Consider the following 21,037-nt stretch of genomic DNA (forward strand, 5'->3'; position numbering starts at 1 on the left):
AGCACTAATAAATATTTGCTATTATGACTACAGCATTTGGGATACGATGATGTGGCTCAGGCTGCTGGCTGTGCACTGAGGCTGCATTCCCTTCTCTTCCTTGTCATACAACTGGGCCGTATACCCCAGGCTTTCTCACGGGAGGTAGGGCCACAAAGCTGAGTTCCAGCCAAGAGAAGGTGAACAAAAATTATGTGTGCCACTTTTAGCTCAAAGCTTTCAAGCAAATGCTCCCTTGACCCTACTTTGCCCCTTCTACGTAGATGCAAAAGATTACATCAAAGAGATAGTGGAGCCACAGATAAGAAAAGCCAGGGTCCTAGAGTAACAACATGAAGGAGAATAGCCACCACTACACCCCAACCAAGAAAAACTATCATTGACTATTCTTTGTGCCATTATTTATCTTGGGGTCTATTTGTTACACAGCTACCTTGCCTAATTGAAACAGCTGGTAAGGACACAGAATTCACATTAAAAATACTGTTGGTCTGGTGGGGCAGCAGTTCTCACTGTAAAACAAATGAGAAATGTTCAATTGCTTGAAAGTCTAGCTTAGCCTTTCTCTTTCACATCTCTATTTAGTTTCTGTCTTGAGCTTAATTTTCCTTTACCAATACTGTTCACTCTGCACAGTTCCCACATATATGTGCACCCCCTTCTGTCTCCTGGACCTAATTTTTGTTAACATAGCCAAAAGAGGGTGTGATCTGGGGTCGGGAGGCAGGGGGGTAGGAGTGCTTTATTTAAATCCCAAAGGAAAATGAAAGCAAAATAGGAGTATGGTTTTCTAATTTTAAGAACCGTAATAAAAGTACGTATGCATTTGACTGAGCATGAAAGCCCTCTAAACACAGAATTTGGATTCTTTCCTGTTTGGTTCCTGGTTGTGAGTGGTGGGCGCCATCTTGTTTCAGTCTACCTAAATATACAGCTCTGCTCAAAGAGAAATACTTGTAGGGAATATACTTCAATACACTTCACAGTTCAATCCTCCCCCTCCTCACTGGTCTGGGCAGCCATGACTTATCTCCACTTTGGAGGGTAAACCTAGTTTAGAGTTCATGTGCAAGTCATTAGTGTTTAAATGTCTTGAGCCTCAATAAATGATGTGGCCGTTTCCAGCTTCGATAATAAGCTTTACCCACTTTCTGAGGTGTTCTATGACTCGGACCACATTCCTAAGTCAGAGATCGTTAATATTACAAACATGCAGTATCAGTAAGGTTATGCCCCATGAGTAAATACATCTAGCTAAGGGCACTGCTAAAAATAGCCCCAGAATGTAGGTGAGGAACAACTAATCAAGCTTTACCTAAAACATGTAGGAATCCACAAAGGGGCCCATTCTTCCTTTCTAGCTCCTTTATCCAAATTTCAGGTGTTCCTGGCCATTAAACAAAAACTGTCAATGGGGAATTGTTCAGTTTGACTATCGGTTAATTCATAACCTAGAGTATCAACAATTTAGCAACCATAAATTTTAAGTGAAGTGAAGGAATCCAAAGTGCATAGTATTTCTGCACAGTGTTCTCAATGGCAATGCTAAACTGGGGTTGCTTTATCAGTATAAAACACTTTGGAACAGAAACAACAGCAAAGTCTGAGTTTCATTACCCAAGGTAAATCATTCCTTACTCTTTAGTCTTTTAGAAGATAGTTAAGACTTCCCAAATGTATATATGGTAGATGCAAACCACTCCTAAGCACATGTGTATCTGTGCCAATGATTTCAAGGTAGGAGAGGGGGCTCAGTAAGCTACCAATAGAAAGCACAGATTTGAAGGCAGTTTTTGATACATTAAATTACTGCCCAAGACCAATCTGAAAGCAGACTTAGGCTTTAGCACATTCCTAGCAATGACAAACTAAGATTACAACCTACTTTGCTAAAAAGGATAGTTTTTAAATGTTCTATTAACATACAGAAATGAAAACCCTGAAATTTCATAACCAACAACATGTAGGAAGCCATTATCTGAAGTGTAAGCAACTGCATAGTGCTATTTTAATTATGCATTGCAGGGAAACTGTGATTGTGTCTTCGCCAGTATTTTATTAGAATGTCAATTCAATTGAATTACATCCCATGGGAAAGATTAGCATGGATTTTAGTATGGATGTGTGAAAGTGTTGCTGTGCCCAGGCCAACTTTTAAAAGTTGTGTGCTAATGAGAGTGAAAATGGAAAGAGAAGTGTGAGTTTCTCTGGTCCAAGAAATCCTGCAGCCATTCTTTCCTCCATTCCACTGTAATCCTCACTACATTTGCAAATGGTACAAACTGAACACAAAGCCTGCCAGGCATCAACACTGCACTTGGAGCATTATGAGAGGATCAAAGGGATTTAGGATGAGGAAATGTATGTTCAGACATCTATTCCTCAGCTTAAAACAGGCAGGGAATTAAATATTGAACTATACAGCGAATGGAAATTTATTTGAATCAAATTTTTAAATCTCACCCCCCCCCCCACACACACACAAAGGAACTTCAGGATTTGGGGTCACCTATGATAATGTCCACATTTTACTAAAGAAACAGAGTCAGGAAAATAGGGTCACTTGACTAGCAAATTAGTGGCAGTGCAAATTTGCTAAGGTCAGTTCACTACCCTTCTTTTTATATTGCTATTACTACAGTTTCTGGACAGTGCTTCAACACTTCCCATTTTGTCTTTTATTGACTTTTTTTTTTTGAAACTTATAATTAAGGGGAAAATCTGAGTATACGATACAGGCGTTTCTTTGACCAGGTAAAAATAGGACCAAGTAAAGGAAATAGGTAAAAATCGAAGAGATGTAATATTGGTGAAATCTCCCTCCTCCCCAGGGCAAGCAATGTTTATGGATTGCTAGTCTTGGAACACTAGCTGAGATAAGCCCCTGAGAAAAAGCCTGTGAGCTGCTGCTTCCGTGGCCCTCCACTTTCTGCAGTTTCCTTTCTTTTTAGTCCTTGGTGTTTCCAGAAGTTATCACCACCTGCCCAGATGAAAATGAAAATCACTTCAGGAAACTCAAAGTAGTATGTTTTCTTCTGTGATGATCGAGAAATTCAATGGCCATTTCGCGATGCCTTCACGATTAAATCTCAGAGCAGAACACACTATCCTTTGGACAATCTGACCTTTGTACTCTCCTCTCACACAGACCCCAGGAGAGGGAAGGATTGACCAGCCCTGTGGGTGGGGGTGGAACCTGGGATGTGCTGCTGTTACAGACTCTCAACCTACCGCCCACTTCCCTTCCCCCCCACGCCTCCGCCCAACACACACAAACAGTCCAGCCTCCCACCGGACCCCTGACCTCAGTACCGCCTGCAGCGCAAGGAGGAAAAAGTCAGGAGGTAAGAGCCCGCCCTCCGTGGAGCCTTTAAGGCTCTGGTCGCCTCCTCCAGCGCTGGGCAGTGCAAAGGCCTGGTGACTGCGTAAATGGTGGGTGCAAGGCGGGAGGCTTGGGGACAGGAGCTGCCAGCCAGCCGGGCCGGGCACACCACTGGTGAGGTTAGGCCTATTGAAAACATCAAATCGCCTGAGCCAGGAGAGACGCCACACATGCATACAATGCCAAGGGCATTGGAGCAAAACTTGGAGACGCAGGACTCTAAGTGTCTCTTCCCTCAGTCCCGGCTCTGAACTCGTGGGGGAATCTCCCACTCTCTTCCCGACCAGGCGCCGGCCTCGTGGCCCCCACTCTGTCGACCTCCACCCGCTCCTCGCCCGCCCGCTCACGTTCCCCCGGGCCCGCCGCCTGCGGCCCGCCCTTCCTCCGCCGCCGGGTCACTCCGGGACAGGCGCCCTCCCCCCGCTCTCCCCGCGGCGGGAGCCCAAGGCTCCAGCGGCTGCGGCGGCGGAACCCCGTGCCAGTGCCGGGCTTTGAACTCCCGCGCGGCACTGGAACCCACCCCCAACCCCCGTGTCCCGGCTCCGGGCTCCCGGCGACCGGCGGCCGCGACCACGGCGGACCGAAGCTCGGCGAAGCCCCTGCCGTGCCCCGGGTGACCGAGTAAAGGGCGCCCCGGTGAGGAGACGGACGGCAGGCGCCCACGGCTTGGAGGGGCAGCCTTAGGCTGCAGGACTAAGAATCGAGCTGCTCGCTCGGACTTTACACCTTGAGTGTTTCTTGCTGTAAAGCTCCCTGAGCCTGGCCCTGGCTCTGCGAGCCGCTGAGAGCGCTGGGCGACCCCTCCCGGGTCCCGGGACTCGAGTCTCCTCCGCTGCGCGTTAGGCAGCTCGGTAAGCCCTCGGTGGCCGGGCAGCGCGTCGGAAGAGCAGGGAGGGTGGGGCCGCGCGGATCTCTGCAAGAGTGAGCTCCTAATTCGGGGACTCCAAGCTCCCAGCAGGTCTTTTTTAATGGAAATGTTATTGAGACCGCCTACACTGTCCTATGCAAAACCCCCTGCAATTGTCTTAATGTATATTTCATTGCAGTATCAAAGGTGCCTGGTGCACAGCTAGATGCTTGCTCACGAACTTCACACACCTGTTTAACTAGCAGTCACACCAAGCAACAGAACATGACCTGCACCCTCAATGCCCCCTCAGCTCTTTCCACCAATCGGGACAATCCCTACCCTGCCTTCCAACACCAGGACTAGTTTTGCCTGTTTTTGTACTTTATGTAAATAGAATCATGGGGAATGTGCTCTTTTGTGTCTGGTGTCTTTTCACTCAATAGCATGTTAGTGAGATTCATCCATGTTTTTGCCTATGGTTGAAGATGGTTGTTTCTCATTGCTGTACACAGTATTCCTTTGTATATATTACAATTCGTTTATTCATTCTATTTTAATGAAAATATAGGTAGCTTCCAGTTTTGTGGTTGTTATAAAAAATGCTATTGTGAACATTCTGGTAGATGCCTTTTGATGACCACTTTTCCTTTTCTGTGGATAAATAACTAGGAATGGAATTGCTGGATCTTAGGAAGGCATTTGCTCAGCTTTGGTAGACATGGCCAAGAGGTTTCCAAAGGGCTGCACCCGCTTACCACTTATCAACAATATCTTAGAATCCAGTGGCTCCAAGACCAAGTATTGATTGAGGACCTACTGTGTAGCTAGGAAAGAGCAGGGCGCAGGACACACTGAGCCCCTACCCTCAGGAGTTCCAACAGGAGACAGACTGTACACACCTCAGCAAACACCCAGACAAACTACTGCCTAGTGGAGGTAAGTGCTGGGAAAATAGTAAAACTGGGCCATGAGATGGAGAAGGGCACGTAAAATGAACTGGTTGGAGAAGGCTTCTGTGAAGAGACAACTGAGTCTAGACCTCAAAGACAAGAAGGAACTCTGGATAAAGACAGGGCATAGGCAGGAAATCATCCCAATCTCTCCTGCCTTTTTTTGCCTCCGGGTTTATAAGACTCCTCAGACTTGGGCAGAACCAAGTTGCAGTTTCCAAGGTCTTCAAGTTCACTGTGCTGCTGCTACTTGGGAGGGGGTAGGGGAGGAAAATCCCAGGAAGCCTCTGGCCAGAGCACCCACCTCTCCCAGCCTCTGAACTCCGAGACACTTCTTTCCCAGTATCTCCACCTTCTGTTGTATAGTTAGTGCTCGTTATGCTTTATGCCCACACTCCACATTTTGCCAAGTACTTTACCACTTGAAACAATATTTCTCACTTCTAGTTATTAATGAGGTAGCCTGGTGTTAGACACACCGTGAGTCCCCAGAAAGGAAACAGACAACATGAAAACGTTAACATGCCCAAGGCCAAAAGGAGAGGCAGCGAAAGATCAAAGGAGGCTCTGGACAGTCCATACCACCCTCTAGGCACTGTGCTGAGGACTTCTATACAGTGTCCCTTTCGTTACCACAGCAAACCCCCAAAGTGGGCATCATTATCTCCATTTAACACCTGAGGAAACTAAGACAAGGGAGATTACCCAACAAACCTGAAGTCACATAGTTAACAAGCCGGGAAGTCCAGACACAAACCCAGAATTGTCTAACTTTGAAACCCCATCTCAGGTCAGGTTTCCTAGAAGCAGAACCTGTGACCAAGATTCATGCTGAGGCAATTATCGTCAGGAGTGCTGTTAGGAGAAGAGTGGGGGGAGCAGAATTGGACAGGGGAGAAGGTGAGCAAGACTCTCATCTCAACTGGAGACTGACTTTAGTCTATCCCACTAGGAACATGAACTACATCACAGAGTTAGTCTCACTTTGAAGCAAAGGGGGAGGCTTTTGTAGCTATTGTCATGCAGCCCTGGCAGTTCTCCAGAGAAGGGAACATCTTTGGGCCCTTAGCAACCAACACACCACAGAAGGCGAGGGAAGTACCAGATCAATGAAGGGGCTCCAGCTGGGAACCAACAGCACCCACTGTGCCCAGTCTCAGCTTGTCTTTGCCCCAGGCTCCCTTGGGGTACTCAGGATGCCCAGATCACTCCCTGCTGCAAACACTGCAGTCTTCCCACCCCTCCTACACCAGCGATTCTTTAGGAAGGGCTTGTTAAAACTCAGATTGCTGGGCCCCACCCCCAGAATTTACAACGTAATAGGGCTGAGTGGGATCTGATAATTTTCGTTTCCAACAACCAGGTGATACCTTGCTGCTTGTCTGGGGTGCACTCTTTGAGATCCACTGTTCTGCAGCATCATTTTAGGGCATTACACCTGTGACATCTAAGCTAGACTAATCTGCCAATGATCCCTTATTTTAACTAGGTTATCTGGACAACATGTCTCCCCAAATAGTTACTCTTCTGGTGGAAATATGAGACTCGGTGGCAGATAACTTGAATACGAAAGTCTTCATGGCACCCTGTTGGTGATACCAATGATTCAATCCAACCAAAAAGAAAACTGGGAATTCTAAGCGTTAAAGGAAAGGCTTGAGGCAAAATATTAAATTAGCAGAAATTTTGCCATCAGGTCCTGAGACTCTTATTCTACCTTATGTGTCTCCTCTTTCTAGATTCCACTCATGGGCCCAGAACATTTTATGCTGAAACTGTCTCATACCTGTTCACAAATGATTTGAGTCCATCTCCTCCAAACAAACATTAAAATCAGCCAAGGTAGGAATATTTACAGCATGGGAATCAGCAAATTCTAAAAAACAGGAATCTTTATTTCCAGAGAGCTAGTTACTGAACTTTTACCACATACCACTGCATCACCAGACCCTTAAAAGCTATTTGAAAAAAGATTAACAAACTCACACCAATGTATAGTTGACAATAAAATTTAATACTTCTGTGTGCCAAATACATACCTATTATGTGCCAACACTATGCTGAGTGCTTTCTCATGTTTTTCTTTTATTTTCACAATAACCTACAGAGGTGTTTTTATCCTAAGAAGAGAAAAATGAGACCCTTAGAAGTTACCTGACTTCCCCAAGGTCACACAACCAGTTAAAGGCTACACCAGCTTTCCAAGCCACATTGACTAATGCCAAAAATCTAGGTTCTTTCTACTGCTGCATTCCTACTTATTTGTAGTTTGAGAGATTAAGGAGACTAAGTCTTAAACCAAAGAAATGATTTTTTCAATGCAGCAGTTCACAAATGCTTTGGTCTCAAGACTCTTTCATACTCTCAAAAAGTATTGAGGACTCCAAAGAGCTTTGGTTCTGAGGATTATAAATAGGATGTATAAATAGCATCAATAAATAGGGTATTATAAATAGCATCAATAGTATTAGAATGGAAAATGAGTAATGTTTAAAATATTTTTACTAATCATTTAAAATTAACAATGATAAATCCTTATGTATTAATGTAAAGAACATGTTTTCTTAAAAACAACTATATTTTCCAAAACAAGAAACTATTTACTGAACAAAAGGCATTATTTTACATTTTTGCAAAATGTTTAAATGTCGTTTCTTGCTAATATAACAGAACATCACAGACCGAGTAATTTTAAAAGAAAATAAATTTATTTGGCTCATAGTTCTAGAGGCTGGGAAGTCCAAGATCAAGGGGCTGTATCTGTAGGACCTTCTTGCAACATCATAACATGACAGAAGGACAAGGAAGCATGTGGGGCAGAGAGAAAAAGAGAAACCATACTTCATCCTTTTATCAGGAGCCCACTCCTGAGATAAATACCCAACTCCTGCAATAAGGGTATTAAACTACCACCTAAAGGTCCCATGTCCCAATTAATTTATCCAATGAAATTCCAACATGATTTTTCCAGTGAGCATTCAAACCATAGCATTTAGTTTAATAGTATAGCTGGAGTCCCATAACTGCTTCTGCATTCAGTCTGCTGCAATATGTTGTTTGAGTTGAAGTATGTGAAGAAAATATGACCGTATCCAGCTTGGAAAGGCAGGATCTCATGGACCCCCCAGAAATGGTCTTGAGGACCACCAGGGGTCTTGAAATCACTTTGATGACTGGTGATCTAATTATTAGATGTCAGGCTAATAATTATTAGATGATGGGGACAGTAGGCTTCAAACTTTAGTCCATCCAATCTTAGGAGTTAAGATTATTTAGAATTTGACTAAGCTAGTGAGCTAAATGGCTATTTTATAAGGTAAACATAAAAGTTCCCCCCCCCCACACTCTCTCTCTCTCTGTCTCTCCCTTTCCCTCTCTCCCCTTCTCTCTTTCCTCCTCTCTTTCTGTCTTTTAAATCCCAGTAACTGCCAGCCCACTGATTTGCCATATCCCAACAATGGCATTTGCAATACCGTTTATTCATTCAGCAAATTATATTAAGCATCTAATATTGTACCAGGCACCATACTAGACACTGAGGATATAAAAGTATGTAAAACATCCACAGTGGCTACCTCTTTGGGGCTTACATTTTACTGGGAGAGACAGGCTATGTCACATACAGAAATATGTGGTTCCATAAAAAGATAATGAGAGATTTTCTGCAGAAGGAAGTCTTTCCAGGGAAGTGCTAAGGGGAGTCCTGAGGATTCCTAGAAGTGAATTCAGAAGAGGTGGGAAGGAAATGGGCAGCTCAGATGGCAAGACTAAAAGTGATGTGAAATAAGACCTATAGCCTATGTCAAGGATTTGACTCCTAAAAAAAAGAAAAAACAAGTTTTTTACCGGAAAAGGGTATGATATGATGAGACCATTCAGAAGGCTTTTGAGTAGCCTAGGCAAGACAAGGTCTAGGCAAGCTTCAGCTCACATGAGTGGAGGGGGATTAAGACAAGTACACAGATTTGAGAGATGTCCAAAGGTAAAACTGATAGAAGTGAATGCTGAGTTGGATATGGGGAAGGAGAAGGTATCAGGAATACCTCCCAGATTGCTTCAAACATCTATTGAACACCCGCTATGTGTCAGTCACTGCACAAGGATCTGATGTCACAGCCAAATAGGAATTGGGATTAGGTTTGACTAGAATAGAAAAATAAAAACTATTCATTTCTTAAATGAAATAGGCCTTTTTGTTTTTATCTTCTCTCATTTAAAAGTCTATAAGCCCAAGTTCCAGCATCCTACTTCATGAAATTTAGGATCCTCTGACTTTGTTGCTCCCCCAGGCTGGACCTCCATTCCCAAGGGCCCCCAAGATGGTTTCTCCAGATCTGGCCATTGTACAAATGTCCAGCCATCAGGAAGAGGAGGGTGAAAAATAAGGGGCAAAGCATAAAGGAACTTCCCAGATGCAACCACACAACACTTTTGTGTATGTCCATTGCTCAGAATTTATCCAGTAGCCCCAAAGATGCTGAAGGGATGCTAGGGAGCACAGTCTTCATTCTCGGAAGCCATATATCCAGCTAGAAGTTTTACTACCAAGAAATAAGAGGAAAAATATAATGAGGGACAACATAGTTTTCACAAATACAGAATTAGACACAGGTGTTCCATTTTTGAGGACTTACAGCAGTCTGAGGTCAATGGTTTCCATCTTGTGTATCTCAGTTTTCTTCAACTGTCAAACAAGAGTTCCTGCTAGGTGACTTCTGTAATTTCTTTCCATTATGAATCTCTCTACACATCCATGAGGGATTGTATAACTGTTCATTTTTCAAAAGTACTGATTGTATTTGATTTGTTATAAATGAATACATTTTGCTGAAGACCAATTTTCCTGCAATGATTCTTTTTGCTAAAGTTGGCTTAACTGGAATCAGTAGAAAGTGATGCTTTTGCTGATTCTTTGTGTATCTGATGCCTTTGTTTTGTGAAAAATCAAATATTAATATAATGGAAAAATGTAAACTTTTGTGGTTATTTGAATTAACCACGTGGTCTAAAAAATGGTGGAAAGAAGTATCACTTCTTTTAAGAAAACATAAAAAACACTTCTTCAATAAAAAACAAATAATTCTCGATTACAAACATTTTTAATGGTAAACAGAAAAATAAGGAATTATTCAGCTTATTATTCCCTTCACCCTAAATCTACCCGATTTGAAACGGTTGGAGTAAAGGACAGATCACTTGTTTTGGTTTTGTCTGTTTGTTGCGATAATGTTTATTGTCAGTGTTGTTTGAGTTAACTCCAGATTTAGACTGAATTTCCCCGAAGTGCTGGAGAAAGAAGATAACCCATAACAATACTGGTTACCCACAGGAAAAGAACTTGGATTTATAATTTGCTAGGATTAGACCATAAAGTAGATAATTTATAATTCAGTTTGTCCAATCCTGACTTTTGTCACTAGACTCTTCTTAAATCTAGCTAGCCTTACACACACACAAAATGGCTACATTATAATATTGACTCTGATTCCAATTTTTTATTGAATTAATTTAATTAGTATTAAGGCATGGTGATAGTTCTCATTTCGTTTTGTATGCAAAACTTTCCTGATTTGATTTGCTGAAATTGAATACTTTAAGGGATTATAGCCATAGGATTCTATTTTCCATAAATGATTAATTAATTTTGTTCAAAATATCTTAAATATTATTAAGCATATTAAAAGAAGGCATTGAATATATAAACTTTACGAAAGCACTGCTTAAATCATCAAACATATTTCTTGTTAAATTAATTTAAATAACAAATTTAGTGAACAAGTTTATGTAGAGGTATTTTCTCCTCCAATATGAGTGATTCGAAAACTAGCAAGAAAATGTATTTTAAAATTTACCTTTCCTTATTGTTTTCAAGCTAAAATTCATGCACAAAGGTTTTAATGTGTATATATGTGTCTGTATATGTAAATAAACATCTGTTTTCCTGTGTGAAGTTATTATCCTACAAGAAAGCATAATTTATATCAATTTGGATGACTTGAAATATCCTTTATGAGATAATTAAAGTATAAACTGTTCCTAAACTATTAACCTTCTGGTAGCTTCATAAATGTAGCAGCTGATGACATACCATAAAGTACAACTGTCAACTTTTAAGATATGAGCTAAGCTTGCTTGCTCATATTTGGGCATAGATAAGAAACTTGACTCAGTCTAGTTTTATAGTTGCCCAGAGATTTAAATAAGAAGGGATGATTGTCTATCACAGCTCATAATAATGCACTTACATTTAGAGCTCCAAATACCCCCACTCCCCAGTCGGCATGCTTCTCGAGGCCTTCGGACTGAAAAACTGCAGCTGTGTTTATGTGGTAATTTAGAATCCCTATTACATATGCAAGCAACTGGGTTCCATGGCTCAATCACAATTCATTCATTTTGCTTTTTTTGTACCAAAGAAATAAAATCAGAGAACTCTATAGCATTATGGCCAGCCCCTCAAAATCACAAAAATCAGGAGATTGAAAATGATAGCCCCACAAAACCCACAAATCGTTTCCATTTGCCATTAAATAAAGTTCACAACAGAAATTCCAGATATATGTAGTTAAGGTGTGTTATTCAGTTCAGCAAACATTTAGTAAGACAAGAAAACAAGTAGCCATAGTAAAATAAATTAAAACATAAATAAGGAAAGGCCTTTACTTTGAGGATACTGAAGCCTAAAAGAAGATATTTTGAATCAAGCACCATGTGTCTATTTGTGTGCATGAGTGTGTGTGTGTGTGTGTGCGCGCACTTTATGGAGAACACCAATAAATGAACTGAGTTTGTTTCTAGATATGAATAAAATTCTCCAATACTTTTCTTTGGGAATGTTACAAATCTGTGCAGTCATATTATTTATGATTCACATAGCAAAGATTTTTAAAGTATTTGCTTATTGTCTAGATCCACAGGGACCCTAGCAAAAGTATCTGTAGTTCATCTTGTTACATATACTAGCCAGACTCTGAAAAGTTATGTAGAAATTGGCTTTTGTGCAAATGGAAGACTGTTTTCATGATGCTTAATAGTTAACTCAAATTCAAATTTTAAAGTCATATTCTAATTCAGGTGTTTTTTTATAGATCTGGGCTTTTCTCGTATTATTTTTACTTATTGAATGTGTGTGTCTACAGTGTGAGGGGGATGTACCAGCATCTTATAAGGAAAATCATTTTACTCTAGAACATTCAACACTTTTTAAAGGTGCTGTAGAGAAATGGAATTTTTATAATCATTTTGGAACATAACATAGACTCCTTCTAATTTACTCGTGGGTTGCATTTCAGATGTTAAGTTGATTGGTATGCAAAAGTTGCTACTGGAAATAACCTCTTCCATGTTAAGTTTTCAAGAAAGCATACAAAAGCAATTCATTAATCTAAGATATGGCTCTGTCATAACTGTTCCTAACTATGTTTTTTTCCCTCTAACTTTTGAGCACTCTTGAAGTAGGGAATCAACAACTCTCTTGTCTTTTCAACTCAGTAGGCAAGGACTTCACAACCTCAAAGTCACAATGATTGCTAAACCAGGGCTCCTGAGGTGTCGAGAGAGGGGTTGGGAAGGATGGCTGAAGGGTAGGACAACTGAGCTATAAGGGATGAGATGATGGGATGGAAGATAAGGGACCTTTTGCTTTCTTTTCTAAGCAGTTATAGAAAAGAACTGCCATTACTGAGATTGATAAAAGGAAAATAAACATCAAGCACTATGACTCCACCTTTTTTTTTTTCTCTAGACAGGGTGTGTTGCCCAGGCTGGAGTGCAGAGACATGATCTGGGCTCACTGCAACCTCCGTCTCCTGGGTTCAAGTGATTCTCCCACCTCAGCCTCCTGAGTAGCTGGGACTACAGGCATGCGCCACCCAGCTAATTTTTGTACTTTTTGGTAGAGATGGGGTTTCACCATGTTGGCCAGGCTGGTCTCAAACTCCTGACCTCAGGTGATCTGCCCACCTCAGCCTCCTAAAGTACTGGGATTACAGGCGTGAGCCGCTGTGCCTGGCCTGGCTCCATCTTATAAACTTTTTGCTCTCAAAACAATTAGATAGATATATGATTGATTGATTGAGATGTATGATAGGAGTTTTGAAAGTGGTGAGAAAAATTAAAGATACACATGCAGGCCAGTATGTACAGGCTGATTTCAAAGTCATATTACATGAGTTCTAAACCCTGATTTACCACTTGGAAGTTGCATGACTTACAGCAAGTATTTAAATCTGTCTGGGCCTTGGTTTCCCTATCAGAAAAAAAAAGAGATAATAATAGAACTGTACTGAATTCATAGAATGTGGTAACAGAGTAAATGAGATAATCTATATAAAGTGATTAGCACAATGTCCAGAACATAGGAAGTGCTCAACAACATTAGCCAACAGCAGCAGCAGTAACATTATTTTTATGGAACATTGTTGAAAGCTGCAGGGATATAGAAAAAACATATTCAGTGGGAGGGTAAGTTCCAACTTAACTAGATTTGTGACCCTGAATGGATCATTCAATTTCCTGGGATCTCATCTTCCTCAGGATATGTCTAGATAAGTCAATGCTTCTCGAGTGTCAATGTGTGTGCAATCACCTGAGGATCTTGTTAAAATGAAAATTCTAATTCAGCAGGTTGGGGGTGGGACCTGAGATTCTGCACTGCTAACATGTTCCAGAATGAGATTGGTACTGATGGTCTGGGTACTACACTTTGAGTAGTAAAGATCCAGATGGTATCCAGTGAGTGTCTTTTTCAGCTTCAATCCAGTTTATAATTAAGACACTGGCCCATTTTTGTATATAAAGAAAGAATGAAAAATTCAGGTTCACTTTTGAGAAAAATTAACCTCATATTAACATGGGAATTTTGTCTCTAGAGCTCCAAGAGATTGGAAGAGAAAGTCAGGATTCATCTGAAGGGTCAGATAATTGGCTGCTGAGAAGGTGGACAAAGGGGGATGTTTCCTGATGAGGTCCTCAGGACAGAGGCATTTTAAGTTGGGAAGGCTTTTTTTTTTCTTGATTCTGGAAGGCAGCATGGCATCATAGTGAAGAATGAGGGTGTGTGTGTGAGGGGTGGAGGGGTGTGTGTATGTAATCAGCTACACCTGGATGGTTATCTCAACTCTGCAATGTAATGGCTGACCTTGGGCAAATTTCTTAATTTTTGTCAGTTTCATTATCTCATCTGTAAAATGGGAATAGTAGTACTTTGTTGGACTCTACTGACAATTAATTGATATAGGGCCTAAAGTACTTAGCACAAGGCTTACATGCACAGGTAAGTGGCCAGAAAATGTTGTCTATTAAAATTATCATCGTCATTACCATTAGCCTTATATTAGGAATGCTGGAAGGCTAACCATTATAATCTTAATTCTATTTTAGTTTCGATGACAGTGGTTCTGAAACTCCATTGTGCCCCAGAATCAACTGGATGGCTTATTAACACAGATTGCTGGGCCTCATCCTCAGAGATACTGATTCTGCAAGCAGTTCTTCGGTGGGGTCCAAGCGTCTGCATTTTTAACAGACTCTCAGGTGATACGACGCTTCTGGTCTGGGGACCACATTTTGAGAACCAACAATCTACAGAATTACTTCCTATAACTGGCATGATTATTAAGTGATGATGAATCTTTGGTAAGTAAATTTTCCACCCAAGTGAAGGTTACCTCAGATGCGACACTTTCATTTTAATCCCTTTTTGATGAAAACTTTTCTAAAATATATCATTTTTATTCTTATATATGTGAACAAGGGGCTCTTAAATACCACTTAGCTTTTCTTTTGATTGAAGTTATCAAATAATTCCTCTTGATTTCAGAAGGGATAAATAAGCATGGCCTTTTGACTTATGAACTTATTAACCTGAACAATATTTCAGGGCTGTGTTCCTGAAGGGACAGTCATAGATCCCGAGAAGAGATAGTAGTGAAACTTACAAGTCAGCACGAGTTCTCTGAGAATAAGTAGGTAAAGCTAACTATTTCCTTTATTGTTATGACTACTAGATTGGTAAATTGGAGAAATGATATAGGCATAGATATTGGACTAGCCAGGCTTACCAGGCAATACCAAAATGTGTTGAGTTGATTAATGGATGGGTGCCATTCTGGGTGGATATTGCTTGTAGAGTGCCAGAGGGTTCTGTCCTTGGCTTTGTCTAATTCTTTCTCAGTTATTTGGATGAGCCAGAACATAACCCATTCCCATTCTTCAGGGGTATGAAAACATAGATAAGAAGACCACTTGACAGATAATAAAGAAAGGGTGTGAAGGAGAGTCAGAGTAGACTTTGAGGGCCCAAACAATCCAGAACTCTGATTTCTCTGATAGTTATGATCACTTGATTACCTGTTATGATACTGTAGTGTAATAGCCAAAATAGGTATGTGACTGCCTTAGAGCTTCTGGTCTTTGCTGCCAGGATAACAGCAAATTAACCTTAATTTTCAAGAACACATCTCTTGCTGCTCAACCAAATTTTATCCTTTCTCGTATGTCTTCTTTCAACCTGCTCTTAGATTGCTGTTTCAGCTCTACAAGCGTCCATGAAACCAGATAACCAAACTTGACAAGAAATATAAATGAAACAAGAGTAAGCAGACCAATGGAGAACATAAGGGACCATTTGTTTGAAGTTTGGCTCTAGAGTCTCAGAGAGTGTTTTTTCTTACATTTATGTTCCAAAGGAATGAAACGATTCAATCTTTGGCCTCTTGAGCTTTCATATATTGGTATAAGAGACTCAACTATCTATTCAATTATCATTCACATTTCAGAGAAAATTGTATTTATTTTATTGAATGATGACTTACCAAAAGGTTGCTACAAATTAATAGAAGGTGAAATACATAATGCTGTATATTCTACTCAAATATATTCATTGTTCAATTAAATATGGTTGCAAGCACAATATTAAGCCAACTGCCTTGTATTCATGTATGTACACATACCCTGTAAGTCTTGCTTTCTCATTTGCTATTGCCAAGGTGATAACTCTTAATGACAGATGGGAAAATGTTTTAAATAGAAAGGAATTTGGAGGAAACTAAAATAAATCTCACTTTACTTCATTATTCCACATCTTCTTTCCCTGAATGGCAACATATTAGTGAAGACCCTCTTAACAATACATGAGTTTTATTTGATAGGCTGTCTGATTTGCACTTATTTCCCATAGGCAATGAGTGTGTGTAGTCAAGTCTAGGTTAGAGTCAGACAGGTTTTTCATTTATCTTTTCTAATGACCTGTAAATGTTCCACTGACTTGGGCTTTTATTTCGGAAGTAAACATTTTGCTAACTAGTCACAGGTCATGTAGGCATATTAAAAACTCCCTGCTAATTTATCATCATTGTGTAGCTAACCTCCAGTAGGTAAACTAGGTCCTTTTTGCTCTCTTGATTTTATGACGTTGGCAGTAGTAGTAAGTATGCATTACTTGGTCTCATCCCTAACCTGAGAAAATGAACCTTTTTACAGTCCTTTCAATCTGATCACACTATTTTAAGTGCTGATGTATTCTGAAAAGATGAATTGTTTTATGTTGCAAGGTTTCCACTGAGTAATAGAGTATCCTGTGGGTGAGGGAGGAAGAAGTGTAGAGTTACAAATTTAAATACACTGGCTCTATGTTCAGAGACTTCCATATAAGGGAGCAAGGTGATACTATAAAATATTCAGATGTATTCTGGGGGTACTGTGCATTTCCTAGATTATCAGTTTCCTTTGCTACATTTCTGGGGACTAACTGCTAACATAAGAATTGTAGATGATTCATAATTAGTAAATGCGCTTTGTTTTTCTTTGCAGCAATATTTGCAAAAATAACCTTATTTTTGGTACATTTATTTCTGTCTATTGGGCATTTTGTGACAAATATATTACTTGAAATGTCATACTTCAGAATTGTTTTCTTTTCTTCTATTTTGAGGAAAATATTAAGGTTCTGATTTGAATTGTTTTAGGACAGAAATATATTAAGTAATATATGTTATTAATAAGCTCCATGTTTTTCTCTATTCTCTATAAGGTGCTAAAACATTCCAGACATCAGATTCTTAATCTAGAAAATTATTTAAACAGCAGCAGCAAAATTCAAATTTTCTGACAACGGAAGGTAGAACAGGAAGTTCTCATTTGGGGATGATTCTGGCCCCTGGGGACATTTGTGGAGACATTTTTAGTTGCCTCAACCTGAGGGGGTCAGGGGAAGTGTGTTCTACTGGTATCTAGTGGGTCGAGATCAGGGGTGCTGCTCAACTTCCTGCAGTGCAAAACACAGCGCTCACAATAAGGAATTATGCAGCCCAGAATGTCAATAGTGCTAAGACTGAGAAACCTGGACCTACAACTCTGTTTTCAATACAAATACAAATGAGAAGGAGTGAGGCAGTCTGAACTTTACACACTGGATCAAAATCCTTTTCAAAGGTGGAAATAAAGAAACCCTAAAGGAGGAACTTAACCTAGGATACAAGAAGAGAGGAAACATTTTGTTCCTTTGTGTTCCACATGTCATTAGGAAGTACACATGCACGGACTATTACATCACAGTGAATCATGACCACGTGTTCATTCGAAACATTGTGGTATTTGTTATTCCTAACTTTAATATACTGTAAAATCTGAATGTGGCATCACCAAACACCACGAAATGTGTTCTCCCCTTTTCCAATAGTGCATCAACTAATGGTTAAATGTGATATTTAACTTGACAGAGTCTATGCAATCCTTCTGCTTTTTATTCTGCTTAGAGATCACAGCCTGTAGAACAGGATGATAGTTGAAAGCAGATGTTCTTCTAAACTATGTTTCACTCAAATTCAGCAATATGATAAAAGAGGAAAAATGGGGAAACATTGATGGGGCTTCAGGATAAAGGGTTTTATATTTTTCACAATGATTTGAATGTTAGTTCTCTTCTTTTTCAGGCCACATTCTGGTGTATTCTCTCATCATTTAATTATGTGTTACCTGTTGCTTTAGTCTGTCCTTTCTGATTTACTTCCAGTTTCTATTTCATTTATATACATGTGTGTATGTGTGTGTGTGTGTATTTATATATGTGTGTAGGTGTAATGTATATGTATACATGTTTGTATATATACATTATATATGATGTATATATACACAAAATAATTATATAGTAATCATTAATATATATCACATATAGACAATATATAAATGATATGTTGTTAATATATATATCACATATATAATAATATATTCTGCTCATACCTTGACTCCTAACTGAAATGTTACTTTCTCAGAGAGGCCTTCCATGACTATTTCGTGTAAATTAAATACCTTCATCCATTGCCTTCTCTTATCTAGCACATTTTTTTCTCCATTTATATATATATATATATAAAATATATGTACATATGTATCTTTATATCTCTCTTGATATACTTTTTTTTGAGACAGATTCTCAGTCTGTCGCCCAGGCTGTCTTGATATACGTTTAGATGTATTTCTATCTCATTTGACTCAAAGGCTCACAACGGAAGAGATAATTTTGCTTTCTCTACCATGACATTTTCAGACCCTGGCCTCTGACACTTTGCCCTCAATAAACGTTGCATGGGTGAGATAAAAGCTACCCACTCAAGGTGTATTGACTGTCAACTCTACTGAGATTATCAAAGCACGTGTCCTTCCCTTTTCTGTGATAAGGTGACTACACCCTGCACAATTGTTCTATGCACATATACATTGTATAATTTGGCCGCAGTCTATTTTTTCCTATGTTTGTGACATAAAATGAAGGTAAGCCCCAACCTGTCAGTATGTGACATCATTTTTCCAAGACCAGCAACTGCACATACACGGAGGCCTTTGCTCTTAGCTTTTTGTACCAATCGCTGAAGCACTATGGCTAATCTTGAGACAGAAAAATCCCTGGTATAGTGATGAATCCCTTAAGCTGAGCAAAGAACCAGCAACAGTCGAGAACCCCTTTGAAGATGTTACTCAATTCCAAGAGAGGAATAAAAGGGGCCTATGGTTGCTCTCATTTAAACTTCTCAAGCCAAATGTTTGGCTTCTTCCTCTAAACATATCCTAGCAACATAACGTTGCAGATTTTTCCCTGAAGAAGTGGAGCTTATTTTTCCTTGTCTTGAAGCTGGACATTCTACATGTGACTTGCTTCGGCCAATAGAACTTTAGTAAATGTGACATAAGCAGAGACTTGAATAGTGCATTTTCTTTAGAGTTCACTCTCTTGCTGATATTTGGGCCCTGAGGCCACTGTGTAAGAATCCCTGACTACTCTGCTAGAAGATAAAAGATGATGAGGAAAAAAGCTGATCTATTCCAGCTGAGGGCCCCCAAGGCTAACGGGTCTGCCAACCACCAGACATGTCAGTGAGATGACCATAGATTTTCCAACCTCAAATTAATGAACTGTCGAGCTAACTTACAGATTCATGAAAAACAAGTGATTTCCATTTTAAGCTACTAATTTTTGGAGTGGTTTTGTTATGCAGTAAAAGCTAACTGATAACAGTCACAGATAGCATATTAGTGTCTGTTTTCTCAAGGAGGCAAGTCAAATGTCTATAAGTTGTGTGAATTCAGTAGTGTTTGTGGAACTCACTGGTTTCCCAAGGTTGTTCAAGGTATAAAAAGGGACTTTCTGATCCAAAACTTGGGAATTACTGCATTCTAAAGCATTTTCAGCTTAGAGATTGCAAAACAAATTAGCAGGTTAAAGATAATAAGAATTCACAAAGTAAATAAACACACACACACACACACACACACACAAAACTGCTGAAAATATGTTAAAGCCCCATCTTTCCCAAACTTTTATGACCTCTTGGCACCATGCTATTAACATTATAGTCATTGCTGAAACCTTACTCTGAATGTAATGGTAAATGGTCTGTACAAGAACTTTGAGATTTGGGTCCTGGCCCCAAGTGTAGCATTTGCAAACTACAGGATCTTTAACAAATCTAACTTGGTAAAATTTGATAAAATGAAAGACATAATTCCTGAAGAAGACCCCGAAAGCCTTCTAGGTCATCTGTTCCTGTCACCTGGATAGAAATTTAGATGCTGCATCGATATTCATGTTCTGCATTATATTCTGTTTCTGATGAGCTGTGCCAATGCTATAGAGGCAAATCATTACTTCATCTCAAAGTCCTTTTTGAGAGCCACCATTATGCCAGGTACTATTTTGAAGAGTGTTAGGGATACCTTAGTGAACAAGTCTTTCTCCTCTAATATAGTCTTTAATATAGCAACTCTACATACCCTCTCATAATTAAGCTCCAATACAGAGCTTGTATTCCAGCAATGGAGCTGGACAATAAATCTGAGAAGAAACAAACAGTTAATATAATGTCAGCTGGTAATAAGGACTGTGTAGTACAACAGAGTAAAGGGCTAAAGTAGTGGTTCTTAAACTTCAACTTGCATCAGAATCACACAGAAGATTTGTTAAAATCCAGATTTCTAGGCCCCATCCCCCAAGGTTTCTGATTCAGCATTCTTTAGTAGGGGATCAGAATTTTCATTTCAAACAAATTCCCAGGTGATGCTCATACTGCTAGAGGGAGGATGATGTTTGGATAACCAGTGGGCTAAAGAATGATAAGAGGTTGTTCTATTGGATAAAATGGTAAGGTAAGGCCTCTCTGACCATCAGAGACCTCACTGAAGTGAAGGAGAAGCCATGTGAGAATCTGGGGAGAGAGCTACAGTAGAGAGCACAGTGTGTGCAAAGACCCTGAGGCAGAATTGAACTTGTGCTGGAGGAATAGCAAGGACTGATTTTCCTAATACCCATTGCTATGTTAGCAAGCCATAGTCCTTGTCACCCATTACAGCATGAATTATGAG

General features: G+C 40.0%; 1 long non-coding RNA gene across 1 annotated transcript; it reads left to right on the forward strand.

Moving 5' to 3' along the window:
* Positions 1–3,256: 3,256 nt before the first annotated feature.
* On the forward strand, positions 3,257–15,922 carry LOC115900479. Its single transcript, XR_004060160.1, has 3 exons — positions 3,257–3,344; positions 14,564–14,818; positions 15,703–15,922. It is a non-coding gene; the product is annotated as an uncharacterized LOC115900479 (long non-coding RNA).
* The last annotated feature ends 5,115 nt before the right edge of the window (positions 15,923–21,037 follow it).

Source organism: Rhinopithecus roxellana, chromosome 1, assembly GCF_007565055.1.
Source record: "Rhinopithecus roxellana isolate Shanxi Qingling chromosome 1, ASM756505v1, whole genome shotgun sequence".
Classification (NCBI taxonomy): Eukaryota; Metazoa; Chordata; class Mammalia; order Primates; family Cercopithecidae; genus Rhinopithecus; species Rhinopithecus roxellana.